Here is a 17,602-nt window from a genome sequence, read left to right on the forward strand (position 1 = left end):
CTTCCTGTAGGGCTCGCTGTTGTTTGCACTGCAAAAGGTGGTTACTCAGGCTTCTGACAGTTGGTCATACTAACGTGTATCGACAGTGCACGTATGACTTGAACTAAAATAGATTCGAACACTAAAATTCACAAAGAATCAAATTTTACAGTATTACTGAGCCACGCTTTACGGCAGGGGCCTTTAATCAGAAACTAATAGGCCAAAAAAATCAACGTTTTATGAAAAAAATTATTTATCTCGCACAAGCTATTCGAAAAGGCACCTTGCCTCTGCACAACATCGCAGCATACTGAGGTATAGCGACGACTGACATGTCTTCAGAGCGGCGCATTAGATGTCGGTAATTCACACCCAGATTATACGTACTGTATAACCAAACTTTTATGGAACAAACATGTGATACAACCCTTTTAATGAGAGGCAACATAACAATGTGGTCACCAGGACGATGGCATATTATAGTGTAACGCCGGAATTGCATATCCTCCTATTTCCATCTATTGTACTATAAACTTTTTTCCTTATTTTGTTACCTGAAGATATGACATTTCTGTGTCTTTATATATTGTAATTGTTATATATATATATATATATATATATATATATATATATATATATATATATATATATATATATATATACGCACTTATGTCTATTTATAATACTATTTGTATTTTTACGCTGGGTCTGGCCTAGGGAAAACTATGCTATCGAACGAATACATCGATAGGTCGTGTGGAGAACCAAAGTGTTTAGGATCTTTGGTAGTGTTAACTCTGTCCCGTGGAGCGCGGGCAGAGCAGGGGTGTCTGGCTGGAGTAGTGCAGTGGAGCAGGTGTGTCGTGTGACGCTCCCGCGAGTTGCCGCGCTTTCGGGGTTTGGCCGCATGTAATTGCGCTCGGATTGCTGTGATAGTTTCTGACACGGTGTCGCGGACGGGAAGCATTAGCTGGCGCACATCAAGAGCCCGTTTCGCCTGGTGACCGTTTCGAGAAGGCGCGCCAACATCCAGCTTCTGCAACAGCGACGGTCGACAATGAGCGACTGTCGCCACCTCCTCAATCGACGGCTTCAAACCTTCAGTCAACCAACAGGTAAAGTTTTAGAACTGTATGGCAGACCTCAGCTTTTAAAATTACAGCAACTTAGCATGAACCTTTGTTGCTCATTGTCCCAATTGCATTACCAAGCAGGGTCCCTTTCTTTTCCGGAATGAACCCGAGTGTCGTTCAAAATCAGACGCCAGCATTAAAGTAATATCATTCTCTTTCACTGCTTTCATTTCAAAGTTCAGTTAATGTATTCATAGCTGGCTACAGTATTTAGATTACGCAAGCACAAATTAAGAGTGCGAGTTTTGTTACCATATTTTGCTTACCTGTGACTGCAGCTCGGCTTGGTACGTACTAAATGTTACTATTGTTAATTGTTCAGAATATTTTAATTCAAGTTCAAAGTTAAATCTCTTATTTCTAAATTGCGTAGATTGAGGTAGCCCAAGACTAACCTTATTTTACTGAATCAGAAACAAATCTCACTATTAATTTCAGTCACTAAATTAACTTTCAATTTTCCGGTTTTATTAATTCTTTTGCTAAATTAAGTCAGAGTGTAGCGAAATTTATTACTTCTGACAAACTTTCAGTTTTCACACTACACGTGTCAACCTTCAGTTGCCACGCTTCTAGTGCTAATTATATGTGTAATAACCTTTCTTTTTCAGTTACTATAGTAATTGTCCATAGGACTGGCGACCGTAATTTCCCCCAAATCTCAAATATCTAATTAATCCTAGTTAATTGTTAACGTAACGGCCGCACATTTACTTTCTTTATTAACTTTATCCCTTTTCAAAATTAATTTCCACCAGTTTCATTTGCATTCTTCCTTTCATTTAGATGTAGCCCTTTCCTCCCTCTTTACCGACAGATTAACTTCAGTGACGATTGCTTTTCCCAAATTTCCATTAGGTGCACGCGGTTTAATTTTTCACTGTCATTAAGGTCGATAAGTGAGGGGGACGTTACAATAGTGTAACATTACGAAGAGATGGGAGACTTTATACAAGAGAAACAACAAATAAAAAAGGCTACAAAATTTAAATATCTAGCTGAAATAAAACAATCAAATGCTTGGTGAAAGAAGCAAACTTACCAAGGGCAAGGAAAGTGGAGATGGTTTTTCAAATACTAAGCAGCTGTACATTAAGAAATCTATCTCCATGCTTGAAACATTTGGGCACCACAACACTGACATTAGACCAGAACGCCTTTATAGTTCAGAATGTCTGTCGTTAAATACAGCCAGACAGTTAAGTGAAATAGGGAATAAGGAAAGGGAGAGTACCAAGAAAATCTTGGGACGAAAATGTAACAATCCAAAATGGAAATTGACAAGTAATAAAGAATTTTTGAAAAAAAAAAATAGGCACAATGGGATAGGAGAAGAGCTGTATTCTACAAACACCTAAGAAGACTGTATAGAAAAAGAAAAAGAAAATGAATTTTTAACTTCTTTGACAGAAACCCAAAAGCACCAATGGCGTGGAACAAAGAAGTTAAAACAGAACTGTGGGAGATGGAAATAACGGACGAAAAAGTAGCACAAAGAGAGAAGTTCAGAGCAAAAGTAAAAAGTTTCAAGGGCTTACAGGTGGAAACAAAGAAAAAGACAGGTGCCATATAGACAGAAGGAAGAAGAGAAAGCCGTCTAAACATTCATGGTGGTGTCTGATTGTACTATATCGTGTCTCCCTACCACTTTCGCGCAACGACGCTCTGAGCGTGTTTTTTAGGGAATTAACTAGTTTGAACCTGGGACCTGTTGCTGGTAAGGAGACGCCAGACCACACATGACATGTAGAATTCAGAAGAGTTCAGTGAGACTAGCGATGATATAACCAAATACTAAATGATCTCAGCGTCAGCTCCACTGCACTCCCTGTAAAAGAATCTTAATTCTAACTAAATATAGTGGAAAGGGTTCAAGGCTTTCCTATTTTTAGTTAGTTGGTAAAATAACGTCGAAAAAGCAGTTAAGTTTACCATTGGAAATTTATTCTAATCACAAAACATCTTTTATAAATTGCACTATTGATAAAAGGAAATGTTTTAATACAGGATGGTAAAAACCAACTGCGTTCAACAAAAATGTGAACGAATATTCCCTAAATGGGTTTCCAAGTTCTACAATCGATCGAAGGATGACCTATGCCATATCACATCTATAATCTAGGTTTAAATTAAGTTTCACAAAAGAGAAAACTATCAAAATGGTCTACAGTGACCCTCAATTATCTTCAATTACTTATCTAACTTGTCGTAAATTACAGTGGCTGATGTGGCTTCTCAATAACTATAAAATAGAAAAATCATCGCGTTTCAGATCTTTACTTCAAGTGGCAAATGTGAACACCATGAGTTTTAATTAACGATCGTCACTAGTATTACGCAAAGAGGGGTTGTATCAGATGAGACTTCTGCAGTTCTAAGTGAAGCCTTATGCGCTCAAAAATGCGGCATCGCGTGCGTTCATTACCTTGTCATCTAACTTCTCCTTACTACAATTTACCGAAGTTGGTTTAAAAAAAACTATCTGGCTGTGTTTTCATCTGACCAATCAGGGTCTCAATGTTTACCTTAAGCTCCGCCTACAAAAATTCTGTCTATCCAATGGGAAACGTTATACTTTTCGTGGTGGGGCAATGTTTTTAAAGTTTGCAACGTAACAGAGACGCTAAAAAGTCTCACGCTAAAACCTGCAGCTAGTGTGGTCCATTTAGCGTTATCGTGAGGTCTATACTGCTCTTCTGGAGGGCTCTATCTTTTAACATGGGCTGGGGAGTGATCCTAATGTAACAGACACGCGAAAAAGTCTCACGCTAAAACTTGCGGGTGGTAGTGGCCCTTTTTGTGTTATCGTAAGATCTATACTGCTTTTCTGCAGGGCTCTAGCTTTTAACATGGGCTGGGGGTTGTCCTTGACATACCTGAGACGCGAAAAAGCCTGACGCTAAAACGTGCGGGTTGTATAGTTGTACAGGTAGGCTCGTGGTGTGGGTGCCCAGCCCCTCCCCACGGTTCTGCTCTCCGCTTCTGTCCTCGTTTCTCCCCTCGGAACTGCGTCTGCCTCACGGTGGGAAGGTACGACATGCATTTAGGCATTCTTGTGTTAGTCTGTGGTATTCCATTTGCTCACTCTTTACTCGTATTACTTTGGTTAATTTAATGTCACGATTTATTCCGAGCTATGTGCCATACTACTGGATTTGCTTATCATGTCAGGGTTTTCATGTAAGGTGTTGATTTGCCTGACACCTTACAGCCGGCCGGTATGGCCGAGCGGTTCTAGGCGCTACAGTCTGGAACCGCGCGACCGCTACGGTCGCAGGTTCCAATCCTGCATCGGGCATGGATGTGTGTAATGTCCTTAGGTTAGTTAGGTTTAAGTAGTTCTAAGTTCTAGGGGACTGATGACCTCAGAAGTTAAGTCCCATAGTGCTCAGAGCCATTTGAAGAAGAGAAAAACATATGGAGAGAATGAAAAACTACTGAAAAGAAGGAAAGGAGAAAAGAAAGAAGAATAGCTGTTTCTTGTGGAATTATTAGGCCAAACCAATAAAAAAACAACTATGTCGTAAGAACGTGTAAAGCGCGCCGGTGCTAACTTCAGTTTGTGCTTTAACAGGCTTACACTCTGGTCTTCAGAGCTGTAGCATAAATCAGAAGTACATTACTAAGATAAATCATATATAAGCTCCTGAAAATTTTCAGAACATCATATTCGACCAAGCATTGTTCTGCACGACGCTATACACAAAGTATTAGTCGAAAAAACGAACTTTCATATGAAGTGAATGCTGTGTGCATATATTATATACAAATAGAAAGTGTGTGATTTTAGGCACAAATAGAAAGAAATCACAACAATTAAAAACAATGAGGTGTATAAACTGTGACTGTACTAGGTTCACATGGATAAAATAAAAGGTCACAAAAAAGTAATAAAGTAGTTAGAGTTCTTTAGATATGTGTAGTAATTTAACCGTGGTTTTCTCCTGAGTAGGGCACCCAAGGCAGACTACTGATTAGGAAGCTAAAATGTGGGACAGTCACGTTCAATGCCACACGTCATTTCACACAGTGTATGTAGCTGACAGCACCTATAAAATGTGAGGCGTGGGTAGAGGAAAAGAAACAGAAGAGGTATCAATGAAATAAACGAAACATCAAGCTAAAAACAGGTATGTATCCAAACTATTTGCTCGATGTGCGTGACTTCACACTTTGTTCATAAAACGCTGCCAAATAGGGCAAAGTGTACATCAGATGAAAAATTACTTTGTTCATTAACTATTCTATCGAGCAGATTCTTCTTACGTTTACGGATCTCTATTCTTCCAGTAGCTCAAGAGTATGTCCTTTTGGTGCGCAGTGGATTATTCAGACATTATTTTCTATTTTATCCAGTCAGTACTCACTTTCAGACAAATGCATGCTGAATGCGGACCCATTCTGTGATTACAAATGTTCTCTGCATCCCAAATAAATGATTTGTCGGTTTGGCCTGTGTAATAATGATCGCACTGACTACCGCCAATTCTGTATACCACTACTCTCTAAATGTATTTTTGTTTTCTATATTACGTCAAATTGTGTGTTTTATACTTGGTATTTACACTTGATATTGGACTTTCCGAAGAACTTTTCGTTTTGCTGAAACATTTTTCCACGCAATATCATGGCTACAGGTCTAACATTAACTATAATTCTACCATTTGCTGAACGTGAGTACCATCTCCTTTGTTCTTTTTTCTATTTTATTACAAGGTACCATCACCTCTTTCACAGAGTTCCAAGTAACTATTACTATATAACATGCCAAGTTCATTTTAAGATCCAGCAGCAAACATGAGGAGACTATCAAGAATTATTGCACCGGGAAAGCCTGTCCAGTAACTACTGTAATTACATTTAAAATTCTCTGTTGAAGTAATTCGAGTATACGCTTGCTGCTAGGCAGAGCATGAAAAAAATGAAATAATTTTATATGTGTTGGATTGATAAATCTAAATGTCACAAACTGAATTTCTCATTTCATGTATTACTCTTCTGACTCACTTTGTAAATGGTTTTTAAATATCTCCATCAGAAAACCCCGCTCTGTCGCAGTAGTCAACACAGCGTATTTCATTCCATTTGAGTGTACGTAACCCACGGATACAATTCCCGCTCAAGAAAGACGAGTTTTAAACTGAATTAAGGAATATTTCCATTCGATAATGAATCTTCAGTGTCGCGTAGAATTTGACTTCACACGTCGTCGTCTACGGGTAGGGTGCTTTTAAATAGGGATGCAAGAGCGATTGAATTTGAATTCCTCCCCTCACCCCGTCTGCGCACCACTGATGGCTTTGCTAGTGGTTTCCAATTTAAAATAATGTTCAGTCAATATGTGAAATATCCTTAAGGCCAAATACCGAGATCTCTCCTAGATGAGAATTTAGTGCAAATGGAAAGAAATACGTTCGATAAATGACTGACGTAAAAAGTAAGTCCCTTGGAGAGAGTGAAACTGGGAAAGGAGAAGGCTAACGTTAAGCGCTCGATAACGCTTCCCGTGTCTTCAAGTTGGGACTGCTGAAGCTTCTAACAAAGGCTCACACCTAAAATTCATTTTTTAACTCACTTTTAATTTTTTGATATTTTTCTGTAGTAATGGACAACATCGTCCAGAAACAATTGATAATAGTTCGAATATTCCGGTTCTGACTAACGTTTTTGGGAGGTTTCCCTTCGTTCATAAGTAAATTCTGGAAATGATAGTTCCCTACATTTTAATCCCAGTCCCAAACAACTCTGCCCCACTAATGACTGCAGAAAAATCGCGACTCTATAATGGGCCCATTGCCGAACAGGTAGATCGCCTCCGTGAGATCAAGAATGAAAAAAAGAGGTAAAAAAACAGTGTATCAGAAAAGTGGAAATTCTTCGAAGTTATGACACAGAGGCAAAGATCCTGAGATTACAATGTTGCAAACCTATTTGTTGCAGTAAAAGTACAAGCAGCTGATGGAAACCGAAAACAAATATGGAAACTGTCCTTAAGTTATTACCTTTATCAAATCTGAATACCGTATGCCCTTTTTGTCTTTTTGAAACAGTCAGTAACTGACATTTGTTTAACTAGGATACTAGCATGCCGGATTACACGAACCATGTTCTAAATGTTACATAAATGTCAATAAACGGAACATTTAATTATTAGTATGGAATCAAATTAATTTAACATTATGTGGTGCAAAATACGTTTTCCTATCTGTCTCATACTCTGTTGCAGTGAGGTGCTAGGTTTAGTATGCACGCTATTTTGATGGAAGCAAAGTGTTAATTGTATGCTTCACGAGGCCAAACTACAGTACGACTTACATGAATTTGTGCACAGTTTTATCACAGCGTAAAAATTGAATTCTAGCCGATGTAAGGCGAGCTTACATATTGTCAGTTGACACAGATCGTTGGCCGATTACTTTTATGCGTATGGTTTTATAGACATTTAACCTTCCTGTTGGCAGCATCGTCGTTACACATGAAGAACCATCACTTGTAAACTGAAGGCCTTGATCGAATTCCATCTATGGGATCCGTCATAATATTTATGCGAAATGCTACACAGTTTACCTTCATATAAAAGTGAACGAAGTAAGATTATATAATGTACCGTAGACCTTGATGTCATTAGAGGCGGAGAACGTGCTCCGATTGGGGGGATAGGATCGAATCGGCTTTATCCTGTTAAAGGGAAATATCTCTAAAATTTCCCTTAGCCTTAACGGAAAACACAGAAAATCCAGATCATGTTATCTGGACAGAGATTTGAATCCTGAATCTGAATCCAGTTTCTTGAAGACTGCGTCTTCTCGCTCGGTGAATCTGGAGGCAGCCAGGTGAAGTGTTTGATGCAGACTTGGTACCACCTGAATGTCTGTCCCATCGTGCACTTGTAGCTGATGTGTACCTAAGCTGAGTCGAAATCAATCTCTGACCACAGAGTCACAAATACTGATGTTTCAAAAGTGCGCGCAGCAAATACATTTTCGACCTAGGTTTTTGTGGATTTATTGGAGATATTTTACATTTGGAACATGGACAATTATTGCCGTCCATTATATAAAGAACAGGAACCAACCGATAGCGAGAGTATCAGACGTGGAAATAGGCAACTCATGCCACTGTGTTGAAAGTATTAATTTATTTGCTTCCACTGGGTTTCATTTATTTTTGCAATGAGTGGAAAATATTTTGTGTGCAGTCACTGCCTAATAAAGTCTATTTTCGGCAGCTCTTATTAGGGCAGACGCTTAGTGATGCACGGGCCATTCTTAAGACAGTAGAATCACATTTTTCGTCAAACTCCAATAATATACTGTAACAAATTCGGCAACTTGGACATCGAATGTCGCGAAATATTTCTCAGAGGATAATAAAATGGTTCTGAGCACTATGAGACATAACATCTGAGGTCATCAGTCTCCTAGAATTTAGAACTACTTAAACCTAACTAACCTAAGGACATCACACACATCCATGCCCGAGGCAGGATTCGAACCTGCGACAGTAGCAGTCGCGCGGTTCCGTACTGAAGCGCCTAAAACCGCTTGGCCACCGGGGCCGGCAGAGGATAATTATTAGAAGTTCCTGTCAAAATTATCTTCAATTGAGCTGAAGTACTTTCACTAGGCAAAATTACCTAATTTTGTCTGAAGTATTAATACTTTTCCTACCAGACGTTCAGTATGCTTTGACAAGTAGTTGGAAACTAGCGTATCCACATAGGAACAGTAGCTATAAAGTTTTAACACCTCAAAGAATACCAATCTGCGACGACAAAGCTTGGTGATGGCGTTAGTCCCCTTCATACTCACCTTTGCGGGCTTTAAAAAAAAAATATTAACGGCCCTCATCTTCGCATCCTCAGACTCAGAGTTAAAATATTAAAAGTTTTGGCTGGTTTCGTTGTCTAGTTGCTGGGATATGTAGTAGCCGTATTACAAGCTAAATACTGCTGAGTCTTCAGTTTGCAATATGAATACACCCATGAATCGAATGGTCGAAGGTTCCTATCACTCGGCAATTGCGAATTTTGAATGTAACATACAAATTTATAAATGAAAGATTGCAGTTAAATAAAATTTGCAAGTACTGTTTTAAAAACTTTAAATGATGAGTACGATAGCAAAAATTCCTTTAAGAATGTCATTTATTAATGTAGAACACTTATTGCTGTCGATGGTCCAGCAATTAAATAAAATACAAGTTGAATAACAGGGAAACAATAGTTTCGTGCTTCATGTAATTAGTTATGAGCAACAACATAGTTCGCGAGATATTCACTGCTAAACATGTACTACGTCTTCACTGCAGAAGCCATAGAAATCTCACAAGTGCACCAGTCGGCACTACGAACTATTTCTATCTCCCGTGACCACGTCCAAAATGCTCATCACTCTCAAAGTATTCCCCATGACCGTCCGTCGCGCCTTCCCGTCCAGCACCCCTCAGTGTCCTCTGCCACCGGAAGCTCCTCCCCAACTTCAATCCAGTCTCTCCATTGACTTCGGTAGTCACCTATCGTAGTAACGAGCACTGTGATTGGCTAAAGTGCTCCTGCCATGTTTCCGAGCCAACGCACGCTCACAAACCTATTGAAACACATACGAAAACTGGATTTACATTTAAATAACTTGATATTAAATAAATTATCCTTTGGCTGGACAATAAACACTCTCTAACACCCATTATTAAATACATAAACAAATTAAATAAACATATATCAAAGGAATACTAACAAAAGTAGGCCAGTAGCCTAATGTCTCTGTGATTCCTAAAACACAGTAAATGTTTGACCAATTTCTTCATGGATAGTATATATAGGATATAAACAACGGCATAGATGGCTAAATATATTTATAAGAATGCTGCTACCGTTTTTTTTTTTTTTGTGCGTGTAACCGTGGAGTACTTATGGCCTGACGCGATCAATAGTAATCGGCCAATTTGACCTCCAATAACTCATGTGCTATTCAAGTTACATGCCTGTAATTCATACCAATTTAGGTTTTCACTAATAGCTTTCTAAAGACACGTCGATCGACAAAATCGGATGAATTTTGGAAATTCGATGCTGGCTGTTAACTGTATAATTTACAGTCAGGTACTAAACATTAAACTAATAAATATATTGAAAATCTGATTACACCAACAGAATCGTCATGTACATAATGGTGATGTACATGTTTATTTTTAAGGTATCATGATTCCTCTGGCTATCATTAATTTCTGTATGAACCGTGAAATGTCTGCCATTATGGTTTCACAAAGTCCGCCATCTTTGGTACTCCCAGCACACAAATCTCCTTCGTTGATACAAAGCACGGTCCTCGACACAGCGTCAACATGGAATCCCCAGCCATTCAGTCGGCCTCAGGCAGTGTTCGGCACCATGCGGTTGCTCACGAGCCCCAGATAGCCGAGCGAATATTTTCAGGGCGCCACAACTCGTCCCTTACCTTACACGTTTAAATGCCGCAATTTTTTTCCCGACGACGGGTGACTTAGTAGAGAGTGGGGCTAATGCAAGATGAATCCTGGTTTGAACAGAGCCCTGATAACCAGCAAAGACATGGCTACAGAGGCCCCAGACAGCGCCGGCATACCAGCCTGAATGTCGCCCGCCAGACGGGCAGACAAACAGAAGTGACGATGTGGGTTACCATTTCATTACACAGCAGGACCCCTTTGGTTGTCATACGTGCACCCTTAAAAAGAGCACGGCGGTAAATCAATGATATGCTACGCTCCATTTTGCTGCCCTTCGTGGTAAGCCATCCGCAGCTTACTTTTAAGACAATGCCCTCCAACACAGGCGAGAGTCTCTACTACTAGTCTTCGTGCTAGCCAAACTCTACTTTGGGCAGCAAGGTCGCCGGACTTCTCCCGAACTGAGGACGTTTTCAGTACTAAGGGCACTGTCCTCCAACCAACTCGGGATTTTGACGATATGTCGTCCCAATTGGACAGAATTGGGTGCAATATCTCTCAGGAGGAGATCCAGAAATTCTGTCAATCAATGCTAAGCTGAGTAACTGCTTCCATAAGGTCCAAATGCAGACTAACATATTACTTACTCGCTCAATTTGAGAAGCTCTTCTTCTAGAATAAATCATCCAATGTTTGTGAAATTGTAATAATTTTTTGTTTCTACAAGTACATCACATATACTGACTTCCGTCTCATTCGGATAATTTCTTAGTGATTCGTCCTATTCTTTTGTCTTAGGGTATATGAAGTTATATCATAGCATTCATAAAACTATAAGACAATTTGTATATAGTTTCTGGTTAGTTCCAATAGTTTATAAGAATATAATTTAAATAGTCATTAATTTACTGCAACATATTGTGACACTCTGGAAAAATTAATATTTCCATTCGCTTCAAATTCAAACGTCCAACTGCAATTAAAGTTGTCACAGTCTGCAAACAGCTATAAACCTCCAATGTTGAAGTACATCAAACTTCAACACATCAATATAATCTGAAGTGTTTCGCACTGGCCGGCCGGTGTGGCCAAGCGGTTCTAGACGCCTCAGTCTGGAACCGCGTGACCGCTACGGTCGCAGGTTCGAATCCTGCCCCGGGCATGGATGTGTGTGATGTCCTTAGGTTGGTTAGGTTTAAGTAGTTCTAAGTTCTAGGGGACTGGTGACCTCAGATGTTAAGTCCCATAGTGCTCAGACCCATTTGAACCATTTTTTTCTTTCGAACTAGGCGCAGCCGATACACCGCCTTTGCGAACTCTCGAAACTGATTGCTGAGACTAAGATGCTGAGGATGCACTGCGCATACCAATGTGCAGCTGAGGGTACGCGGCTCTGGCCCGTCTCGATTATACACTGTCGAGTCACACTAATCTGGCCACCGGTAGAAAGGTCGGGTAACAAATTTTTGCAGTACGGACGTGCAGGAAGAGAGTCAATGAGGTTCTGGAAGGTACCGTCAGGGATGTGTGGCCATGCTGACTCCAGTGCTGTGGCCAGGTGACACAGTTCGTACTGTAGCTTGAGGATCCGTGGCGCAAACAGCGCCATAGATTTGATCCGATAGATTATCCACGGGGTCTTAATCTGAGGAGTTAGGTGGCCAAAGGAGTACGGTAAACTCAACCTCGTGCTCTTCGAACCATGCACATGGACTTTGAGCTGTGTGAGGCGTTGTACTGTCCTGCTGGTAGATGCCATGGTGCCAAATAAAAACCAGACTGCACGTAGTGGTGGACATGTTCCCTAAGGATAGATACACAGTTGCGTTAAACTGCTATGACATCCAGAATGACGAGATCACACAGTGAAAGCCATGAAAACATTTCTTATACCATAACACTCTCTCCTCCGCCCTGAACCCGAAATGGCTCTGAGCACTATGGGACTTAACATCTGAGGTCATCAGTTCCACAGACTTAGAACTACTTAAACCTAACTAACCTAAGGACATCACACACATCCGTTCCCGAGGCAGGATTCGAACCTGCGACCGCAGCAGTCGCGCCGTTCGAAAATGAGGCACCTAGAACCGCTCGGCCACCGCGGCTGGCTCGTCCTGAAACCTTCCAACGATTGTTGCAGGATGGTACATTCCAACAGCCATACCTCTGATGGAGCGTGATACATGATTCATTTGGAAAGTGCACCTATCGCCACTCAGTGGATGTCCGCTTGTGGTACTGACGTGTAAATTCCAGCCTTTGTCGTCGGTGAACAACAGTCAGCATTTGAAGATGAACCAGGCGTCTGCTGCAGAGGCCCATACACAGAAACTTTCGTTGAGAAATCGTTGAGGTGACAGACTTGGTAGCCCCTTGGTTCATCTGGCCAGTGAGTTGCTCAAGAGTTGCACGTCTATTCGCCCACACACATCTCCATTGCCGTCATTCACCCCTGGCGTCTATGGCCCGGGGTGCACGGCGGTTTGTATGCAGCCATTTTGCCAAGCATGTTATACTACAAGATCGGCGGCTTGCGAACAGTTTTTAAACTTGGCCGCTTTGGAAATGCATCCAACCTTGGCCCGGAAGCCAGTGATCATGGCCTTTTGCACGCCAGATAAAACGCTCCACTTCCGTATTGCGACAACGACTGAAGGGTTTTCCCCTCTACACACTTTATGAACCTCTACTGCCAGTGCTACCACCTGTCCTCTGTGACTGGCTATTGCTCGTTGAAGTCTAACGTAGCTGGTAGTCATATTAATATGACCGGACCATGTATAAGGCTAGGTCATGCATAACAACGAAAACTGTGAAGGGCAGTCAAATGAAAGCGAGATATATGAAAAAAATCTGTTTATTACTTCAAAAGTAATCACCAGAACCGTTAATACGTTTATCCCTTTTGCGAGACATGAAGGTCAATGTCTTCATGGAAAACTATTTGCGGTTGCCTACGGAACCATGGCTGTATGCAGGCGAGCACCTCTTCGTCAGAAGCAAATCGACGGCCACGAATGTCTTTCTCTAGGGCACTAAAAATATGGAAATCCGCACTGCGTGGAGGATGTGAAAAGGATTCCTAGCGAAACTAGTGCAGCGTAGTCCATACAGTCCTGGTATATGCTCGAACAGTCCACAGGTGTACTGACGGTCTATATGGGCACAATATTTCGGCAATCAGACATGTCAGGTGTGCTTCAGAGCTACTGACGATGGCGACATGTCTCATCGCCGAAATATTGTGCCCATAGAACACTATAGACCGGCAGTACACCTGTGAACTATTCGAGCAAGAAATGCGCAGGGAGAAACTGAAGAATCACAGTCCTGGTATATGTTGGCGGGTATATGTGGGCACATGTCGGCTCGGTACAATCATGATTCCGTAGTGTAATGGTACTTAAATTACGTAACCATTACGGCACCTCATCTGAACCTCTCGATACCAGTAATATTCTACTGTTTTTTTGTTAACTACATATATTTCTCAGACAACATTCAGATCTGATTTCACTTTTTGATACATCGATATGTTTATATTACAATGATATTATTCTAATGTGTATTCTTTCTTTTGTCACTATGATCTTTGACGTACTTGTAACTCTGATTTTTGGGCGCGTAAGCGATCGTTAGTTAGTTGTTGAGTTGTTAGAGAGTCGGACCTTGAAAAGGTCAAGTCTTGGACATCATGTTGGAAAGAAGCATATTATAGTTTGCTTATAAAATGTGAGGAAGATGTTTTCAAGTATTATTTGTATTGTGAAGCGATTTTTTGTGTGATATGTGCCTAGTTTTTTCATTATTACATGAAATGACTATTAACTGTGCTCTAATGACACCTGCCACATAATATGACTGATGTTGCCCGAAAACGCAGTATTTAGCATCGTGAGCAACACCGCAATCGTTATAAAAATTTTGACCTTTGTTGTTAGAGTAGACAACTGTAAACATTTTTCCCTGAACCACCGACCGTCTTCCCTCACAGTGGGTTAAATGTATTAACAGTTATGGCGATTGCTTTTGAGGTAATAAACAGTTTAATTACTTTTCTTCTATGCCCCGTTTTCTTTTGAGTGTCCTTTATACTATTGTGATCGCAATTCAAATTTCACAAATAAATCATTGAAACTATGCAGGTCCTCTCTTTCTTGTAGTTATTTCCCCCCTACAAACAAATTTCTAAGCCTACTGGGTATCTTGATAGTACTGAAAGACTGACTGAGAAGTTCTGAAGATGCTGGTTTACACGAAGAAAACATTACTAACAACTAACATAAAAAATTAAGTGATCAGCTACTCCGAATTGTCTATCCATGACCTTTTGGCTGATGCCTTCATAATTTACTATATATGCGCGGTATTCACGCTGAAAACCGACCATCCTGATTTAGGTTTTCCGTGATTTCCCTAAATCCCTTCAGGCAAATGCCGGGATGGTTCCTTTCAAAGGGCACGGCCGATTTCCTTCCCCATTCTTCCCTCACCCGAGCTTGCGCTCCGTCTCTAATGACCTCGTTGTCGACGGGACGTTAAACACTAATCTCCTCCTCCCCCACATTGAAAAATCCTTTATTACTGCCCGATTTTAATAGTTTTAATATTAGTATTGTAAATACGAAATAATGCGGAATCACTAAACGGGAAACATGTAATGAATATTTCTGCACTGTGCCGACTTTCTAATAAGTGTTATTATGGAAAATAGCGTATTCTGTCTTTTCGTTTAGCTGCTACATGCCGTACACAGGCTACAGAATAAATATGTATATTTCATTTGCCATCTAGTTTGAATTCGTAGTACTTACATTAATTTTCCCTTAAATTTGTTTATTAAGGAATTAGCGTAAATTACTGTTCGTAATATTGCGACGAAAGCGTTGTTTTTGTCGTAAAAGAACTTTGTAAGCGGCGATGGACTCATCTCATCGGCACGCAGTTTCGTTGCACTGAAATTAATTAAATATCCAAGAACTTATTTTGTATCTTAAAAGACATTTTGCCGTTCACCGTGAGTTACATGTAAAAATATTTAATTTGCCAGACAGTTGTTCAGGCATATAGCCTATCATCTGTGACTATATTGTTTATAACTGTATCAAATAATCCGTATGCCAAGGACAAAATGTTTATAATGTCCAAATTTATGTTGATCTGTTTTCATCCCATGATGGTACGGTGCAGTACGACTAATAAGTGATGCCATTTAGCATTTCACAGCTATAACATGCACATACGAGGACCTGTGTATACCACATAAGCCAACATCAATTTTAATAAAGACATACTCAATATTTGCCACTAATGAATGACCATATGTTCGAATATCGGTCTGGAAATTGAACATTTTTACATGCACCTCATGGTGCACAGTAATATGTCTCTCAGAAAGTACTTACAAGCTGCAGAACACAAAACATAAGAAGTTTTCGTATTTAATTTCAAATAACATGCGAATTACGAGCCCTTTTGCGATTTTATGAAGTCTTATTTAGAACAAATACGTTTATCTTCATTTAAAGAATTGTGACTGTAACAATTGGGGTTTTGTTTACATGTAGATTACAAAAGATTTTAATACTACAACTGCTTTTTAGTACTCACGTTTTTTTCTGCTCCTTACTTTTTTCATATGCGTTGTCCTGTGCACAGGCATCCGTTTGTCAACACACTGCACTGTGTTGGTCACAGTATTTTCTCGTTGGAGCAGTGTGTCTATTGTCACGCCGACTATTTAGATGGTCGTTTCTATGTATCCAACTTGTTCTGTGCGTGTTTGTAAATGACTGTGTATGTGTGTGTACACGTACGTTGTATTATCTTTGCATTATTGGGAATGGAAGGGTGAAGGTTCCACGAGAGGTGATACCTATGTCCTAACTTATGTGTGAGTACGTGTGTGTGTGTGTGTGTGTGTGTGTGTGTGTGTGTGTGTGTGTGAGTGAGTGAGTGTGTGTATGTGTGCGTGTGTATGTTCCAGTTATTACTTTCCAAAAGATGATTAAATGTGACTGGTTGGGTGTTACTGAATGGGTACGTCAGTCTGGTTTAGGTGATAATGTTTTTATGGCGGCTAGAGGATAATTACCTACTAAATATTTTATTCGTTTAATTAAAAGACGGTGTAACTGCCATATTCTTTATGGGAACTGAGACTGCGGAAAAGAGACAACAGAAACAGGAACAACGTGTATATTTTATTCCCGCGAGTTTTCTCACGCTATAATTAGCCTTTCGCTACAATCGTGAGCACATGACGTACCTTAGCAGTATGTGATCCCGCAGCGTATTCATTGTCTCTCGTGCTATCCTGATTACCTGGCTGTCATGGGCAGAGCTTGCTCTCCATCCCTTCTAGCCGGCTCCTGTGTTCATCATCAGCATCCTTTAGCTTCTAAATTTCGAGGCTTCATCGTTCTGCTACGATACTTTACACTGTAGCAGGTGCACTAACGAGCTGCGTCCCCTTCTTCCGTGCACTGTTAGTGCTACCGGGTGAGTTAATTTAAAGAAGAAAGCATCTACAGTACTCGACATCGTCGTGTGCTAGCACGAAGTCTCTGCTCTTTCTCGCGGCAGCGACTCGTCGTATTCTGTCCTCTGCGATAACAGAGGAGCGTTCCCCCTTGAAACAAGAGCTCACGGCGAGCAGACAAATCGCGGATCATTGACTCCAAACGACTGGAGCCGTCTCGGTGAGCCCAATCTCGCAGCGGGAAGTGAAAGGGGGCGGGGGAGAGAGGGGGTGGCAATCCCGCAAATAAAATAATAACGGGCGGATCTCCATGCTGAGCAGGGCAGAGGAGCGCCAGTCGCTCTGATGAGCCTTCCGCACCAGTCGCCCGCCGCGTAATTGCATTCTGCCCGGCAGCGGCAGCAGCAGTCTGCGCCTGCGCAGTAATTTGTTTACATGGCTCCCACCCTCCCGGGCACTCAGCACGCACCGGAAGCTTGTTACTGCTCCTGCGGTCCTGCTGCGGCCTTACGTGGACAGGGATGGGTCCAGAAATTACTGCCACCTCTTCCTGGTGTCCCTCTCGTGTAGGACACTG

Source organism: Schistocerca gregaria, chromosome 2 (assembly GCF_023897955.1).
Source record: "Schistocerca gregaria isolate iqSchGreg1 chromosome 2, iqSchGreg1.2, whole genome shotgun sequence".
Lineage (NCBI taxonomy): Eukaryota > Metazoa > Arthropoda > Insecta > Orthoptera > Acrididae > Schistocerca > Schistocerca gregaria.